A 14,126-nucleotide genomic window follows, 5' to 3' on the forward strand; every position below is an offset into this window, starting at 1 on the left:
TACCTAACTCGAGAGTTTTGAGCATCTAATTTGCGTGACAAAAAAAAATGTTTGTTTTTTCGATCTCGTTCTTTATTTTGTCAAATTTTATTATTAATAATATATTTTTCAATGTGATACTAACTAAATAGTTGTCATGTCCAAAAAGGACTAAAAAAATTGTAAAATGATAACAATGATATCAACAACTGAAGAAAATGACCTGAAAACGAACTTTTGACCCATATATGAGAAAAAAATAACTAAATTCAAAATCCCAAAATTTATATAGAACAAATCTATAATTAATATAACAACAACAACAACAACAATAAGAACGATTATACTGAATCGGTTCCCATGCTACTAATTAAATTAATATTTGAAAATAGTTGAATGAGCATATACGTATTATTCACAAGGTAGTGTTGGTGTCAAGAAATAAAAATCAGACTAAGGAACCTTCTTTCAAAGAAAAAAAGGGCTCATTGGCCAATACAGTTTGGTTTGTAGGCAAAGGGACGACTTCATGTTTCGTTGTCATTAAAAAAAACATTTAAATAAAATTGAACGGCAGCAAAATGCTCCCCCGTCTCTCTTCTTTTTTATCTGAATTTACTTGTAATTTATTATACAAACAAAGTAAGATCAGTTGTATATTATCTACCATATTTAAATAATATTACAGTATTTAGGTCCATTAACATAATTTCGTCAAAATTTTGGAGAGATAACTTTGATCGATTTTTGTTTTTGAAAAATTAACTTTTTTGAATAAAATATAAGAATTATTTTTTAAAATAAAGTTTAACCGAGATTATCCACAGACATGATAACCACGATCTCCATCAAATAAAATGTGCCGATCGATTTGGATTAATGCAGTAAAAAAGAAGAAAGAAGATTTCAAAGACTCGGACGCAGCAGCAGATTTTTTTTTTTTTTTTTTTTTTTTGACTCATCCAATCATCATCAAAATACATTGTTTATATGCTTTAAAAATATATATTATTTATTTGGTAGCCTCGCTCCCACTCAAATCTCATCTTAATGGGAGAGTGGATGTATGAAAACAAAATATCTTGAATTTTTATTTTTCTATTCTTCCCAATCCCATATTCTAGATTAAAATTAAAATTCCAGATCCCAAACTCTATATAGTTTTTATATGAATTTGTACAATTTTATGGTCTTGTGGTGAAATTATGATTTGGAAAATGTTAATTTGAGATATTTTATTTTTCGATATTTAAGTGTCCATGAAGACTTGGCTTAGGTGACATCAGTGGTCATTTTGAGTGACGAAAAATGATTTTATTCCTGTTTCAAGAAACGATATGGATACACCATGGGCTCCTAGGCCCGGTTTACATCTTGGAGGCCCAGTCTACATTTGGGTGGGAAGCCCATCAGAGCCCAGGTTATTGTTTTTAGCAGCACCCTTAGCTGCTCCCCCCATATATCCTCAGTCGCTGACTTGAGCGTCGGAGGGGCTACGCCAGAACACCCTCCTGGCTCCCCTTCTAACGGTCTTCTTCGTGATTTCAGGCTCAGGACAATTTCAAAACCATGCAGTCTGTACTAGTGACGCTTGCCGGAATCGGACCCTAAATTTCCCGTGAGTATCAGATATTTTGATGATAATGTTTGTTTTCGGAATTTGTTATAATAAAATCTTGAAAATTTAGCATGCTATTTTTTTTATTTTGAACCTATAATTTTTATTTTCTTAATTTTATTATAATAAATTAAAATTAACTTTTAAAATTAAGTGTTATTACTAAATATATGTATATAATAAAACGACGCTCAAATTTGAAGAAAAAATCTTTTCATTTTGCTTAGATAAATTTTAGTTTATGTGATATAAAATTTATTATCACCACATGAGTCACGTATGCGAGCATCGTTTTCAAATAAACAATGTTTGTTGAATTTTGTGATTTTGGACAAAAAAATCTCCAAATTATTGGATTGAAATCAAATTTTAACAATTTACATGGTTAAAATACAAAACGGACACCAAAATCTACTACAAACATTTTTAAATATTGAATATATATTGATATATTCTTTCAACAATTTATCGGTGAAAAGTTGATCATATAAATTTTAATATATGTAATATATAGGTTTTGTTTGATCCATTTAATTAAGTAACCAGAAGCAAAAACAAATCGAAGTTACAATATGAAAAACAAAATTTGACAAGTTAACAAACTAAAACTCAAAATAAATCAACTTACGAAAATAAAATCCTGATTTTCTCTATTTTATAAAACAAATTCACACAGTTATGTCTATGGTAGTGATTAAGCAACAAATAACTCCATATATAGCTGTCCCTTTTGTTGTTTTAATTTTATTGCTGCGTCAGTTGAAAACTCACGCGTATGAATAACGAAACGAGATTTCAAAAAAATCCTCAGTTTCAAATGTCATTGAAAATTTCTTTTGGGAACAATTAAATCAAATTGAATGGAATTTGTGCAGCAAAAAAATCGCTGCTTTACACACTCATTGAAAACGTACTGTACGCGAATTTTTCCCCATAAATTGTCGGAAAGCACACATTTTTGAGTGCCACTCTCTAAAATTTCACTAGACTCTATGAATGCAAGGATATATAAGCCAACCAACGGGGCTTTAAAAACTAATACAATGGAAGTATGGAACCCATACTGTATGGGCTATCTCAGTCTCTTAATACTTGGAGTGCTAAAAGAAAAATGGGTTGTAGCTATTTCAAAATATGGGATATTTTGGAAAGTGGATTTGGTGAAATATTTTTAAAAAATAATAATCTTTAATTTCTCGAGTGTATTTGAAATGTAATGCAAAATGTCATTGTTAAAAGAATAGTGATCGACTAATGTTAGATAACAAAATATCTCTAAAAAATTAGGTCGCGTATTTAAAGGTTTCATATTACCGTCACAAAAAACAATATCAGGAAAAAAACACATTATTTGTGCGATAAGGCAAAAACTTATGTGAGACGGTCTCACAAGTCTATTTTGTGAGACAGATATCTTATTTGGGTCATCCATGAAAAAGTAGTACTTTTTCTGCCAAGATTATTACCTTTTTTTTGTGAATATCAGTAGAATTGACTCGTCTCACCTAGTAAAGATTCGTGAAACCGTTTAACAAGAAACCTACTCTTGTCTAACATTGTATGTTCCATGAATATGAACAAGTGATTTTTTTTTCCTCTCGGAGAATTTGAACAAGGATTGAACTATTGTGATACCCACTATAAATTGTTGTAAGGTTCTTGCCATTTACTTTTTTAGCAAAAGTATATTTTCATTAGAAAATTATTTAATATCTTTCAAAGAGAGAAATGCATGCATTTGATCTTCTATTCTCAGACAAAATTTAATCGGGCATTAAAAGCTCTCATAGGAAAACGCAGCGATGGGAATTGATTACGAATGTGATCTCTTCAAAACCAACACATAAATGATTCCTTCAATTTCCATATCTCAAAAACAAAAAACTCTGGTATGATTGTGTCAAAGCTGAACCGACCTAATTTATGAAAATAAGTATTTTTATGTCAAAAATATTATTTTTAATAAAAAATATAAATCGGATCGACCGATTTCACATTAGAGTTTCTAAATTTTTAATGTGCGACATTATTTAAGTTTTTTAGAAAAATAAATATATAGTTAATAAATTGTAAGAAAAAAGAAGATGTCTTTTCTCCATATTTAATAAAGACTAATTGTGTAGGGCACATCAATTTATATTAATGCTGGCTGCGCGTTCACTTCAATGGATCCTCAGTACTTTTGGAGTGTTGTATTAACTCGGAATTACGGTTCAAGACATATCTATATATATATAAAAGCATGGTTTTTGTCAAAAATAGTAATTTTTCCGTCAAAATATCATTTCTAAAAAAAAGAAAAATTTATTATGAATATTGATATATGTGTACTACAATAAATGACCACTTCAATTATTGTTTGCATTGATTATATCAATTCATTTAATTCAATTTTGAATTTAATTAATTTTTATATTAATTCAAATGTAATTTATGTATCATATGTTTTTTTATTTTTTTACTCAAATTAAAACTAAATTCTATTGAAAACATAAATTATATTAAAAATTTTGCATTGATTATATCAATCAGTTTAATTAAAAACAGTATAAATAAATTTAAAATACAAATGATTGCAATGTTAACTATCACTCATTAGGTAAATCATTCAAAAATAAATTGTTCTATTTTAAGTAATTTCTGCTCAAATTACTTACTAAAAAAATATAATATTTAATTAATTTATTTAATTTTTCTAAAAATCTATATATATATATATATATATATATAAAAGCAGAGTTTTTGCCAAAAATAGTAATTTCCCGCCAAAATGTCATTTCTAAAAAAGGAAAAATTTATTATGAATATTGATATATGTGTACTGCAATAAATGACCACTTCAATTATTATTTGCATTGATTATATCAATCAGTTTAATTAAAAACAGTATAAATAAATTTAAAATACAAATGATTGCAATGTTAAGTATCACTCATTAGGTAAATCATTCAAAAATAAATTGTTCTATTTTAAGTAATTTCTTCTCAAATTACTTACTAAAAAAATATAATATTTAATTATTTTATTTAATTTTTCTAAAAATAAAATTGATTGAGTGTTAGAAGTTATCATTAGAACAAGGTTTTCCAATTAACATTAATTTACCATTTAATGATCATAAATTTTTTTATCTCGAATACATATTATTTCAAAATTACTTTAATTTGAAAGAATTAATGCGTTGTAATTTTCTTTCAAAACCATATGTATATTGTATATCTTGAATTGTCTTCTTAAAATTTCAAATAAGAGAGCACAAAAAAATTAAAAAGATAGATTCAAAAGAGTTTCAAATGGACATTAAATTACTCCCAATAAACATGTTTATTACCCTCAATAATCAGAAATTTTTGACACTCAATGCATGCAATTCAAGATCTCCATAATTTGAAATAGTTAATGTATGATATAATTATGTCAAAAACATCAAATATATAATTATCGTCCCTTGGAATGTCTTATTTGAATTTAAAATTATAAATAATGCAATATTGCATATTATATTAGAAACCAATTTTATTCTATTTATCTTACTAAATTTATCTATTCCAAAATAGAATTTTGAAATGACTCCTCTTTTCAGCACCATATATGAGTTGAATCATTTTCAAGATGTAATGTTCGTTTAAATTTAGATTTGTTCGTTGTTATGAACTACCTACATATGGAAACAACAAGAACAACAAGACACTTTAAAATATGTATTTCATAATCGAGAAGTAAAAAATATTATTCATCTATTTGTACAAAATTTTAATTATTACGTATTACTAATGTGATAATTTTCTTCTATATTACAAAGTTCACGGATACATGATATTATAAAATTTTTCGTAATGAAAATGATTAAACCAATTCTAAAGAAAGTAACCATCTTATTAGAAGACACCTTATAAAATTTATTGACATTGTTTTAGAATAAACATAATAAATGTTAATTAAATAATTTTTCTGATTTATACATAATTTACTTATGATCATGTGTTTCATTTTTCTTTCGGAATAATAGACTGTTGTGTATATTATGAAGAGATTTTGTAAATAAAATCACAACCCATTTGGATAAATATATTGATGAAACAATTATTGTTATCATTCAAATGTGTCAAACACGTGTCATGTCACAAAATTCTTTGTGAATGTAGATTTAGACGAAATTACTGAATTTTTTAAAAAGTATTTCTCATTAATTTTATTGAATATGATTTAAAAATATTTTTTATCACATATTAAAAAATAATAATATATAGTTTCTCAAAAATTAAAGAATTAAATATGTATTAAGGTTGGTGGTTGACATCAATACAATAAACACGTTAAACATCATGTCATTGCCTTAGACTAACACAATCTAAAATTTTGAGATATGATAGTGATTATTAGCCAAAAAAATTAATCGACATACGTAGTATTTAATAAAGTTTTTTAAAATTACCGAAAAATAGTTTTTATTTTTTATTTTTATATTATTTTTTCAATTTAAATATTTATTCATTTTCACTAATTTTTAATAATATTATCCCGTGCATCGCACGGGTGAAATACTAGTGAGTGGTAGCAATCAAGTTTTAAAAACATGGAAAATGTCAGATTATGAGTAAATTAACATATTTAGAGATTTTTTAAAAAAAAAAAACTTGTTATTTCATTTTTATCTTTTAAATCTTATCGATTTTAGGAAACTAGAAGGAATTTGTATTTAGGGGAAGGGATGCTGTTATTTATATTTCATTTTTTACTGCTTGTCCAAGTCCATTTTATGAAGAAAATAAGAATAATTCTAGTGTATATATCATATGAGACCGTCTCGTGGATATATGTTTATAACACGGGTTGATCCGATACATGCTTATAGTGAAAGGTAATAATTTAACATAAAAACAATATTTTTCATTTATTTGTTTGGATTTCGGAAATCTATCTTTCAAAACTGACGTATAAGATTGGAGTTTTTGCGATAATTTTTTTAAGTTTGTCTAACATAGATTTTCGGTGGAATAAAGAAAACGAAATTATAATATTTAACTAATAATTTTATAAGGAAACTGTTTTTTAGTCTGTATATTTTTTTATTTACGATTTTGGTAAATAATGTTTTAAACTTCAGTTTTAGTCTAATTTTTTTGTTGTTATTGTAATTTTATTTTATTTTTTTATGTGATGTTGATGTGATAAACACGATAAAAAATAATGTTATTTTTCCTAAATTTAAATAAATGGTACTCATGTATAGTGAGTTAACAGTGTACTGAAATTCAATTAGTGAAAAGTTTCACTGTTTAACTAAAATAAATTTTCACGATCTGATTTAGTGTATCATTCATTTCCATGCTTTTAATACAAATTTCCAAAATCGTGACTGTAATTAATTAATGACCAATAAATACACAAAAGAAATTTTGAAAGCACCCAATCTTATCAATTTCGAAGGGCCTACATATATACTCCAAGCATCTTCACCAAATAAATATTTCAATAAAATGAAAATGTAACGTATTGAAAACCATATTTTTGTAATTAAATTATATACAATTAATATTTTTTCAAACGAAAATTCCTCGAGCTTTTCTGTAAATTGTTCATGGATTTTTTTTAAAATTTAATTTTAAAAAATGGATAGTTTCTTTTAAAACATACCGTTTCACTATAGTATTTTAAAACCAAAATTTTGCTTGTACAAAATAAATTAAATTAGCTATATCATCCATCAAAACTTTTAAATGCACCCATGAATTGGAAGGTGGGGAAGGAGAAGTAAAGCAAAAAGATAATATTAATATATAATTTTTATAATAAAATGTATACTTTTAAAATATTTTTTATTTTAAAATTATTTAAATTTAGAATATCGTATTTTGAAAAATCAGGTATAAAATCCTTATAAATATGCTTGAATTTTTTATTAAAAAATTTGAGAATATATTATCCTTTTAATATATTTTTAGAAAATACCCTATGCAATTAACACTTCCCAACTTCCGGTCAGGCACTAAATACTTGCCGATGGAAAATCAAGCACTGTTCGATTTGACAGTACAATTCGTAGCCTACTCTAAAGATTAGACATAAAATCAAATCCCCCCAACAAACGATTTATCCGTGCAACCACTTATTTTTTAAAGTTAATCCAAAATATATTGTAATAATTTTTTATTAATTGTGTATTCAAAACTTACCTTTAAATCATACATAATTTTTTTTATTTTAATCCTATTTTATGTTATGATAAATAATAACTAATATATGTTATGAATTTTGAAGCATTATATATAATCTTCCGACAGACAATTTATTGGTCATAAACGCAAAGATTTATGTTGTGAGTGACAATACCAAATGTGTCATTTCGTTACCTTATAATAAATTGGTAAATTAAAAGTCATGCCGTGGTTTGCTTGTAATTGTGTTTAGTTTGATAATTTTTTAATGAGTAGGTCTTTTGTGAGACTGTCTCACGAATCTTTATATGTGAGACGGGTTAACCCTACCGATATTTAAAATAAAAGGTAATATTTTTTCATGGATGATCCAAATAAGAGATCCGTCTCACAAAATACGACCGTGAGACCGTCTCACACAATTTTTTGCCAAAAAATATACATGTGAAAAATAGTGCCAACGAGCTGTTCGTAAAAAAACAATGCATAAAATTTAGAGTTGCTAACCCATAATTCCATACCCAAAAACAAATATCTCATGTCAATTTTGCGGGACGGATTTCATATCCTACACATGAAAAATACAACTTTTATGCAAAAATTGTTATTTTTTAACTTCAAGTACGAACTGAAACAATCCATAATATCATCTCACGGATACTTAAATAAAGTGGTAGAGATACCATAAAAGGGAAAAAAACTGCATTTTAATTTAAAATTTATTATAATTCACCAGTATGGATGCCAGACCAACCAATAACCATTTATACATAATAATTACTATGATACAATAAAATATTAAGAATTAATTAGTCCATAAATAACAGTAAAATCTACATTTTACACCATTTTAGTTCCATTCAATTTTGTACTCCTTTCTTAATCGAATGCCGTAAGTTCAATTAATAACAACAATAATTTTTCTTCTTTAAATTAATTTTGTTTTTATATAAATAAAAATTGCAACATTTATTTATCTTCATATGTGTCATATCGATTTATTTTTATTTTCACATAATCCCTTATTTTTAATTTATGAATTATTTTCTAATTTGGCAGGTCCAGTAGCGTCTAAGCCAGCATGAAAGTAATTTTCTTTTCTTTTTTTTTTTTTGTGGAAGAGGAAATATCAAACCTTAAAATCCAATAAATTTGATGACTGCGAAATCATATTTTCATAATAGAAAAAATACATGTTCATATGACAAATACGTTCTTGAGACGAGTCGACTTCGTTCATACTGGCTTAGAGTAAAAAATAATACTTTTAATAGATTGAATCGTTTAAAAGATCTAATCTCGTGAAATTATATAGTAAAATGTCCTTGTTGTGAATTAAGATCGTATCTTTGTGAGATATCCGAACAAGAATTTTAATACTCAAGAGATGAACTAAATATGAAATCAGCTTTTATATATAAAGTGAGAGAGAAATAAATGCAAACAAAGTGTTTTTTAATCGGCGCAAATTGCAATCTACAAAAGTCAAAAAATTCGATAAAGTTAAATGCGTAAATTGCGGGGTATTCTTACTTTTTTTGTCAGATAATTATTATTCGGATTTTTGGTATCAAAATAAGGCCACCCGCATTGATGGATGTTATAACACCCACCTCATCAAAAATCGTGGGATCCACATGCCACATACACATTACATTAACACATCTATTCTACCACATTCATTTTAACATTCACACTCATTATTTGTAGGTCCCGCTGTCCACTTATTCATCTTATTCTTATTTTACATTAAATAAATTTAATTTCAAATTTTTTAAGAAATTTAAATTATTATTTTATATTAATAATAATTTTTTATATATATATAACAACGTTTAGCGACGGTTTGCGACGATTTTGAAGCAAATAGCGACGATTTTTTCAAAGCCGTCGCTAAATGTCCAATTTTCATAAATAATTCAAAACACGTGGGGCCCGCATGTCAGCAAATCGACGACGGTTTCTATAAAGCCGTCGTCGCTAATAGCGACGGTTTTCTAAGTGTGCAATTTTTTAAGAAAAATAAACTGACACAGGGGCATTCATACAGCCATCTGTATGAACGCCCCACACCCTCTCATTTAGATAACGTGTTAATACATAAGATAATATATTTCATTTTTTATTATATATTAAATAAAGTTTTCTAATCTTCCAAATGAAATTTCTACATTAAAATTCTAATTTTATAGCGCGGGTAAGTGAAATACACTTCCCAAATAAGTTAGGATTTTTTGACTTTTTTAAATGAATAAAATTCATCATTTAGAAGAATTTCAAAAACACCAAAAGTCTCATTTGAGATATGTTCTTCCAATCATTTTTCAAGTCAAATATCCTTTTTCCAGATCAATGGATCAATCAAAACACATTCTCGTATTTTAGCACCGACAAAGTTTGGATATTTAAAAATAGGTAGAAAATATTTATTTTTCATGGGATTCAACCATAAAAAAATAAAAATAAAATTAAAAGAGAAACGAAATAACATTTTCCCCATAGAGTAAATAATAAAACCCTGTTGCCTCATGTGATCTTTAAGTTATTTATGTGTACATTATGGCGTTAGTATGCTATCGGGAACTTATAAGTAAATGATAAAAACTTTTGTGAGACGGTTTTACAGGTCGTATTTTGTGAGACGAATCTTTAATTTGGATCATCCATGAAAATATATTACTTTTTATTGTGAATATCGGTAATATTGACCCGTCTCACAGATAAAGATTCGTGAGACTGTCTCACAAGAGACCTACTCTAAGTAAATTTAGAAATTCATAATATGGTTTAATTTCAGGGGAAATAATTTGTTCTCATTGAATAGTTTAATTTTGAGTCTTGTTTCGTTAAATTTTCAAAATTTTGGATTTTTTATTTTATATATTTATTTAATTTAATTTAATTAATAATAATAAATGATGCACTAATCATCTTCAAGGCTTTGTCGGCCACAACTATTAAGCAAATCTCGAGAATTTAACTGTTTCATTAGTAGCAATTAATTTTATTGTTTTATCAAAATGTTAATGATATTTAATTAATCCTGGCTTTTGAAACTCAATAAATATGATCATAGTGCTGATATAATAATAATTATTATTATTATTATTGGTGGCGGTGTTATGATTGTTTTTCCGGTGTAGTCCAGATTTTAAAGATAATTTTTTTCATATTTGTCTTTTTTAAAAATATTAATTTTTATATATTTTATATATTATTCTATATTAGTTATTTAAAAAATTATGAGTGTGAGACAGTCTCACGAATCTTTATCTGTGAGACGGATAAACCCTATCAATATTCACAATAAAAAGTAATACTCTTAGCATAAAAAGTAATATTTTTTCATTAATGACTCAAATAAGAGATCCGTCTCACAAAATACGACATGTGAGATGTCTGACATACATTTTTGCCAAAAATTATTCTAGTAAAATTTCGCTAACTAATCAAACTTATCGAGCGCTTGATTTTGGTTTCTGTTTTTTTGGATTGACTCAAAACACACACTGTAGGATCCGAAAGCAATGAATGAACGACGGCTTGCTTTCCTTACCTTTCCTTTCCTGCTGCAGTTTTTTTGTGTAATGTAAAGTATAGCTTTCCCATTTTTGTGTGAAATTCATCCTCGGTTTATTTCATTTTCCAGCCTATCAGTTTGACACTCTCTCTCGTCTTCTACCATTAATTCCTCCAATTCAATTCTCCTTTTTGTACAACTGTTCATGACCACACATCATAATTATTATCAAAGCTTTAAAGAAATCGATCCCATCTCTCTCGTCCTCTTCAATTCACTTCTTTTATGCATCTGTGTATATAAATGGTCTCTTTGATCCGAAACCCACAAACTTAAGTCACTCAGCTCTCTCAGCCGTGACAGGTGGTTGCCGCCGTTGTCAACTTCTTGCGCCAACCCACAAACTTGATTTTTTGGCTGGCAAAAAGGATTTCTCGAATCTGCAGGTATTTATTATATATACTTGTGTGTGTGTCTATATATATATATATATATATGCATGGTATGTGTATAATGAGCTCTGCTATAATAAATAACATTTCTATAGTTGTTAATTTGAGTTCAAGGGACGAACATATCTTTAGACGATGCTTGGAGCTGGTATCCGAAAATTTTTAGTTAAAAAAAAGGAGAAGAATTTTATGTTGTTTTATCGAGGTTTGCATGGGCTTATTTGGATTTTCGAAGTGTTCAAAAACAGGAAATCCAAAAGACCAAAAAAAAAGAAAAAAAGAGCAGAGCTTTTTGTGGTTTTATTATTGTTATTTTTAAAGGGTTTTAAATTATATATTGGACCTTATTTATTGAGACCACATTTATTTTTAATTTATCCATACTTTTATATATTTTTTCATCTAATCTATATTATAAATAAACAGAAAATAAGATTTTTTGTTTCTTAAATTTTTTTGGTTAATTTTGCCCACTTACCGCAAATTGTAGCTTATTCTTAAAGTTTTTTCTCTTGTAATTTGGACAGTTGACACCATATATCATTGCAATGAGTCGAAGGAATATGCCAAAACTTGAGCTGAAGCTCAACTTGTCGCCACCAAGAATCAGCCAACCTCGAGCCGAGTCTCCAGGCCGATCCTCAACCGAATCGCCAACTTCCCCAGCGAGCTCATGCCTGTCATCGGACGAGTGCCTCCGATACTCCACCAGCCCCGAAGCCGCATCAATGATGCTTGTTGGGTGCCCCAACTGCCTCATGTATGTCATGCTAGCAGAGGAAGATCCCAGATGCCCAAAATGCAAGACCACCGTTTTACTCGATGTCATCCATGATAACACCACCAACAAGAATTCGGCCAAGATTGGGTCCGACCAGAAAAAGTTAAACTGAGAACGATCGATTTCATATCATGATCGGAGAGGCCCGCGGCTTAGGCTAGCTTGTTGGATTAAAATTAATCGAAATCTCGAAATCATGGCAATATTAGCTGGGTAGTTGTTATTTAGTCATACTTCGTCCCATCAATCAAAAAGAAAAGGAAAAATAATCTCATTTTTAGGGGCGAAGTAGCAGTAATATTGGGGATCGTTGGTATTGTTATTTTCTTCTATTTAATATGTACTTGTTTCTAATTATTTCCCCTTTTCAAGAAAGCATGGGAACTTAGGAAGGTGGCGACATGTGATGGCAGAGATTTTGAACTGAAAATTAAACAACGTTTATGTTGAAAAACAAAACAGGAGGGTGGACTCGTGGTTAAACAAAATAGAAATTCAAATCTGGTGTATATATATATATTTTTTTGGAAAAAAAGATATAAGGTTTATTCTCACCCACTTCTTGCGCTTGACTCAGCTAGTGACATTTTCTTAAAGCGTTTGATGACGATAAAGCTTATTGACGTTAGTTGTTAGTATAAAATTATTAGAAGTTGTATATATGAATTTGAATAAATTTTTTTGAACTAGTGTTTGAGCTTGAGTTAGACTCAAGTCTCAATCTTAACATGATATCACAGCTCAGGTTTTAACTTTACGTGTTGGACTGCCTATAGTTGGTCATCCGTTCTGTCCATAGTTGGGTCATTTAATTTGTAAATTATGCAGCAGATATTTATTTCTGAGCGTGACATGTTATATTAGTTGTCCCATATCGATTGAATAAAATCACTGCGAGTGACATATATGAAGTTGGACAATCTCACTCGAGCTAACTTTTGAGGTTGAGTCAGTAATAAGTTTCAATCTTAACAAAATATAATAAATAATAAAGATGGACACAAATTGTCCGCACGAGATCTGACTTTGTAGAATAAATATGAATGTTTGAAGGATAGCTATGAGTTTGATTTTCTTTATTAATATTTTATTGAATGAGTCTACGACACAAAATTTGTTTAATAAATTTATCTAACTAGTATAATTTACAAACTGCTGCGATAGCTCGGATCTATCCCGTGTTCAACCAAAAAAAATAACAACAGTGGAGTTTCAACGTTCTTGCAAAAAATGGCAAAAAACATTAGTTTGTACATATTGGAAGTTGACAACGAAGATGTATCTGCAATTTTTATTATAAAAATGTCGGGTGATCTCGAATCCGCTCTTCGCCGACAGTTTACCACTGATTTTATTTATTATAATCTTCATTTAAAAACTGGTAACTTTATTTGAACATTCTCATATATCTTTATAATATAATCTGTTATACATTACGAGAGGTGACACAAATACAATTAATTTTGTATGGACCTCCAAATATATAATTCTAAAACCAAAGCTTCATTATAATTTTAAAGAATAATGTGAAACTGAAAAGTATCTACGGAAATCTTTACAGATCTTTCTTCAATTATTTCGAGATATAAAAATAAATCATGAAACTTTAACTAATGAA

General features: G+C 27.9%; 1 long non-coding RNA gene across 1 annotated transcript; it reads left to right on the plus strand.

The window, feature by feature from the left end:
- Positions 1-11,577: 11,577 nt before the first annotated feature.
- On the plus strand, positions 11,578-12,830 carry LOC142550984 (uncharacterized). The gene is made up of 2 exons (XR_012821453.1): positions 11,578-11,721; positions 12,255-12,830. It is a non-coding gene; the product is annotated as an uncharacterized LOC142550984 (long non-coding RNA).
- The last annotated feature ends 1,296 nt before the right edge of the window (positions 12,831-14,126 follow it).

The sequence above is a fragment of the Primulina tabacum genome, chromosome 7 (genome assembly GCF_025594145.1).
Source record: "Primulina tabacum isolate GXHZ01 chromosome 7, ASM2559414v2, whole genome shotgun sequence".
Taxonomy (NCBI): domain Eukaryota; kingdom Viridiplantae; phylum Streptophyta; class Magnoliopsida; order Lamiales; family Gesneriaceae; genus Primulina; species Primulina tabacum.